The following is a 6,277-nucleotide window of genomic DNA, read 5'->3' as shown; positions in this document are numbered from 1 at the left end:
ATAGCAGCTTAATCTCCAGAGTTGTTGCTAAAACAAAGGGATCATTGCCCTTTTGATGGGCAGGGACTTTAATGACTGCTGCATCATTAGGATGCATCATTCCCCATTCCCATAATTTCTTAAGTACTGAAACATGTACCAGTGGTTTATCCTGGCTATCTACAAATTCACCCTCTGCATTGTCTCCAGGTGCAGAGTAAGGGACCGAACTACATATGCACTGTTGCTTTATGTAGTACGTGGTCCTGGAGGTTGAAGAAGTAGTGCGTCCTTTACTGCCTACAAATCAGCCCTTTGGCTGACAGGTGGCCAGGTAGTCTAACAAGACTCTGAAGTACTGTAGTCTCATCCAAGACTGCATAACCTGTCACATACAGTATGACCCATCATTATGTGACCTGGACCCATCAACAAAGATGGCTCTTTAATCTGGATGTGTGGTCTGTCTGAAAAGGTGGGTAGGTTTAGTGAATGCAATTTGGGCCTGATTTAGGTTAGTTCGCAAGGCTGTGTTTGCATGCACCTTCTCACTGTGAAAATATGCTAATGATTGCAACCGCATGGCAACCGCAGCACTATACTAAGATGCCCACCACTGTATAAGCCACGAACTTCCCATGACATGCATCCGCAAGTCTGTGAAAACATTGGTAACATCGAACCCATACGCACAGTTGTGGTTGACCATGACCCTGCTGCACAAACTTCTAAACTTCATGTTGCCAACTAGATCTCTGGCTACCTATACAATTGCAGGGGCTTAATTATGCACACCCCTGCTTAATTATGCACACCCCTGTAACGGCATTCAAAAGCACAGGCACACCTGTGCTCGCCAAACCGCCCCCAAATGGTCACTTCCTGTCAATCACTGTGTCATGGTACTGTGGGCCTGATTCAGACCCGCTCGCGAGCGCTGAGCGCTCACAAGCGGGTCGATGTGGGCAAGTGCGCATGCGCACGACGGAGGCTGCTCAGTCGTGTGCATGCGCGAGACCCGAATAACGACGGCCAAGCCGTTGTTATGGGTCTCGCACCAAAGGGGGCGTGCTGTCGATGGTGAGCCTCCGTCTGGGCGTGCCGAGGGCATTGCTGCCCAGACGGAGGCGTTCCCATGGGAACACCTACTGTCTGGGGCCGGCCCCACTGACATCACTAGTGATGTCAGTGGGAGTGCTTTTGGCTCTGATAGAGCCAAAAGCACTCCTGGGCTTGCGGCAGACAAGACCCTACTGCAAAGGTCTCGTTGCAAGCCCGATGGTCGCGATGGTCTTGACCATCGTGACCATCATCATGGACGCTCGAATAAGCTGGCCGCTACAAAAATAGAAAGAAAACGCCCTGATTCAGAGCGGGCGCTCGTTCAGAGCATCCGGCTCTGAATCAGGCCCTGTGTGCTGACTGTGATCAATTCCCAATCGAAGTGGTCAGTTCACTCCAGTGCACTGCGATGCATACGCATGTACAGAATGCAGACATCGGCTGGCTGCATGTGAACGCAGCCTTGCGAACCAACCTGAATCAGACCCTTTGTCCACAGTCATGTTCTGTTTCTGCTGTGTTAGTTGATACAAAACATATTTGGCTTTGTGGCTTTGAGGTTACGTCCGCTCAATTCCATTATCCATCTCCCAAACCTCTGTGGGGAGACTTCAGGGAATGTGTCCCAAAATAGAAGGGTCAGTGGAGAGTGAGGGGTCTACACCACCAGTGGTCTGAAACCTGCAACATGTTCTGTCACTTTGACAGTATAATGAATTTCAGCGAGTTGTTTAGAACATTCAGAAAAACCTCTTTCTACTGGAGAAAGAAGCCTAGAGAAATACCCTAGTGGTCTACTCACAGATCTTACTTGTTGTAGCAGGACCACTGATATAGACTGTGGGCCAGCATGAGCCTAAATGGCCATTTCACCTTCTGGGTGTGGAGTGGCTAGCAGTGGGGCAGAGGAAAGATCTCTTTTCAGGGTAGAAAATGACAGTTCCTGTGTTTCTGTCCAGTTTTTCTGCCCTGAAGGTTCTTTACCTTTTAGCATTTCAGAAGGGTTTCATTTTTGTTGCAAAATCCTCTATGAACTCCCTCATGAAGTTTGCAACCTAAGAACTTGTGTAAGTCTTGTAGAGCTCCAGGTCTGGGACACTTGACCATTGCTTCAATATGGGCAGCCATTATACCTTTTGTCCCATGAGATATCTTAAGCCCTATTAATATGACCTCTGACCTAGCCAGGTTTGCATTATGAGGCCCTGCATGTAAAAGGAAGCCTAACAATTCCTGTAGAAGAGTTAAGTGCTCCTCCATAGTTTCTGTATGGAGGAGTAAATCATCCACATATTGCAACAGGCAATCTGGCCATGAAAACACACTCAGCACTTTTGCTAGTGCCTAATGAAAATATGTGGGACTGCTGTGTGATACTTATTTTAACGCATTGTGTATCTTGCACAGTGAATCCAAATTTCTAACCACAGTCTTCTGTCAATGATATTGAGAAGAAACCATTGGCTACATCAATGGTATACAATACTTGGCTTTTGCCATTTATTCTTGCCATTATGTCTGGTGTTTCTGCAACCACTTGTGCTGACATTGGAGTCTACCTATTCAAAACTCTGAGATCAATGGTAAGTCTCCAGGTATTTGTTCTTTTTAACAGGCCATTTAGGATTATTGCACTTGGAATTCCCTTTATGACCACCCTGTTGACTCTAAATCAGTCACAGCTTCTATAACTGATTCCGTGGCTTCAGGGGGGAAATGATATTGATGTTGAGGTGGTGGATCTGGACCTTGTATGTCCACTTGGACATCAACCATCTTTCCACAGTCATTATTCCTTTGGGCCCATAGTTCTGGATATTGGTACACAAGGTCTCAAGGTCTCTATTGTGAGAGATCTCTGGCCATTTATGTACTACCATATTAGCAGTGTCTTCAATTGCAGATATGGGTGGTCCTAGGTGATGTTGCTTTATCACACAGACCTTTGAGTTTCTCGGGCCTCTCCATAACATGCAATTCACTAAATCTAAGATCCACCCATTTTGTGTCATTACATCAGTTCCAATGATGTTATCAGAACCAGAGTAATACCACATTGGGATTTTTAATGTGAGGTCATTGCTGATTTCTAAGGTGACTTCGTCAATTCTATGGGTTATAACCCCCCCTTGGTGATCAAATCCAATCACCATACACTGAGGGCTGTCTGAATGTAAATCATGTTCAATATTGGTGATTGAAATTTCTGCTCCAGTGTCGAACATGAATTTCAATAATTTGTTTATTATTCTGGCCATTATATGGGGTCTCCTTGAGGAATTAAAATATGAGATCACATATTGGAGTCAGATCCTTAGGGACCCCTAACCTTCAATCTAGTTGCACCAGACTTCCAGTAGGGACATCTGTTGTGCGAACTGCTATCACTGCCTTTTGTACTATGCAGTTATTCACAAGCTCTAGGCATTTCTGTGTTTGTTTTTGTAGAGGTCCCGATGTATGTGGCTACACATGGGTCATTCTTCTACATATCCTGTGTGTATACTCACCAGTGCAATGCATTTCTGCATCTGGTCTATGGGCTGCAACTGTGTTTGAATATGTGGGTTAACATAAGTTGGGTCTTCTACCTGTCTGCTATAGTAAGGAATCTTTTTGAATCCATTATTATTATTGCCCAGTTTCTTCACATAGTCTTTGTGTGCCCCTTGTGGACAATAACATTGTATATGTCCATATTTTAAAAATACATGGCAACGCACATTACTCCATTTCTCCTGTGGTGTTTGCCTGTATGTGAAACCATAAGTTGTGTATCAGCCGTCTTGTGATCTGCCATTTACCACAACATGGTCCTTGATCTTTAGTGATTTTTTGTTTTTCAAATAATCTTGCCTGTATTCTTCTATAACCATCGCTGCATCTGCAAGCGTTGATTCTCTTGCTTCACTTGAGCAAATTGCTGTGTCAATGTATGTAAATCTTTCCACAAACATGCATATCATGCCTTGTGGGACTTCCGTACTGTGATCTTTTGTCACCCTCCTATACATGGCTTCAAACCTACCACATAGAGACAAAGGCTCATCATGTATGGTGGGTTTAAAGTTAGATAGAATATCTGGGGTTACTTAGCAATGACCTGTTGCCTATTCCATGAAAGCAGAAAGCCCCTCTTCTTCATCATACAATGTACCATTTGTGGGAGTAGTATTCCCAGATGCAGCATACCTCTGGTTAAGGTGAGTGGGTAACCAAAATGTAAACAACTCCATGCAATATTCTGGAGCAACGTTAGATGTATCGCAATGTCCCTCAAAAATATCACAGGAGGAAAATGGTCCATATTGTGGTCATACTTTGGGATTTCCTTATCAATTTTTAACAGGAATTGCATCTTCTCCATGCTATAATTTCTATAGGGAGTGTGCAATCCAGTTCCATTACTGTGGCCTGCTTGGAGAATGGGAGCAGATTGTACCATTTCCCATCCATTGCCGACTCCAAAAAACAAGGTCATCAACATGTGCATGAACATTAGATCCACTCCCAATGGGTGATGGGGAATAATTTAATGTACGTGCTACAGGGTATCTGGGGTCACCCACTGGGGGTGTTACACTCTCAGGCAGGGCTGAACTGGCCATCAAGCAATTCTCGCAAATGCCAGAATGGCCGAAGGCCAGATGGGTTGGTCTTGATGTCTGTGCAGGTCTGCCCAGCAGCACTGCCTCCCAGGCGGCACTGCATTATTCTCAGACGGACAGGAGCATCATTGCGGAATGATGGCATGATGCGGCAGCATAGTTTCATCATTCCACGGCAGTCAGGCATAAGAAGTGTGGTGGCGGGGAAATCACAGGAAGCCCAGAGTCCAGGCATCTCCTGTGACCTGGCGTGCAGGGCTACCCAGCAGCAGCACTGTACTCAGTGCTGCTAGCCCAGACAGGGAGGAGGCAGAGCAAGCCATCCTATAAGCTCCACCTCCCATGCCTTCAGAGCAATGGGATATTGGCCACCGTACATGACGTAACGATGCGCGTGCGCTCTGCAGTGGAGGAGCTGCACACCAGTTCATGGAAGAGGACGCCGTTGACTTGTAGTAAGTTTCTGACAACATAGAGAACAAGAAGGGAGAAAAGTTTTTGACAGAGGGGACACACAGGACATGTGCTTGGATTGACAGAGCTGGGGGGGGGGACAGGGAATGTGGCTGGAGTGACAAAGGGGACACACAAGGCAGGTGGCAGAGGGGACACACAGGACATGTGCTTGGAATGACAGCTGGGGGGGGACACAGGGAATGTGGCTGGAGTGACAAAGGGGACACACAAGGCAGGTGGCAGAGGGGGCTGGAGGGGACACACAGGACATGTAGTTGGAGTGACAGAGAGCAGGGGACACAGGGCATGTGGCTGGAGTGACAAAGGGGACACACAAGGCAGGTGGCAGAGGGGGCTGGAGGGGACACACAGGACATGTGGTTGGAGTTACAGAGAGCAGGGGGGACACAGGGCATGTGGTTGGAGTGACAGAGAGCAGGGGAGACAGGGCATGTGGCTGGAGTGACAGTGGGGACTGGAGGGGACCCAGAAGGACCCATTGCCTCTTTTTACCTATCACAGCAATACTGACAACATCACCCTGGTCCTTCTCCAGTCACAGGGAGGCTCACTCTCTTCTCAGACCATGTGCACTGACAATTGTGTGGCTGGAGTGACAGTGGACTGTAGGGGACCCAAAAGGCAGCTGACTGGAGTGACAGAAGGGGTGGAGGGGACACGGGGCATGTGGCTAAAGTGACAGAGGGGGCTGGAAGGGACACACGGGGCATGTGGCAGAACTGGAGTGACAAAGGGGGCTAGAGGGGGCACTGGGCATGTGGCTAAAGTGACAGTTTGCTGGCAGGGAGACATGGGGCATGTGGCTAGAGTGACCGAGGCTGGAGGGGACACATAGGCCATGTGGCTACAGTGAAAGAGGGGGCTGGAGGGGAGACATTGGGCATGTGGCTCTAGTGCCCGGAGTCTACTAAGGCTCCGGTGGCTGGCCAGCTGCGTCAGTTGGCTGCCAGCCAACAGGGAGAGAGGAGGGGGCCCCGCACACGGGCCCCCTCCTCTCTTAAGACGCCCCTGTGGAGGGGTGTGGAGGGGACACAGGACAAGTGACTGGAAAGACAAAGGGAGCTGGAGTAACACAGGAAGGAAGGAGGCTCTGTTGTATGATCATGACATTGGTTATATTGCTACACAAACAGGCATTTTCTGGGCATGTG

This window comes from Taudactylus pleione, unplaced genomic scaffold (assembly GCF_031769625.1).
Source record: "Taudactylus pleione unplaced genomic scaffold, aTauple2 ptg000063l, whole genome shotgun sequence".
Classification (NCBI taxonomy): Eukaryota; Metazoa; Chordata; class Amphibia; order Anura; family Myobatrachidae; genus Taudactylus; species Taudactylus pleione.
Note: the sequence above shows the minus strand (reverse complement) of the source record.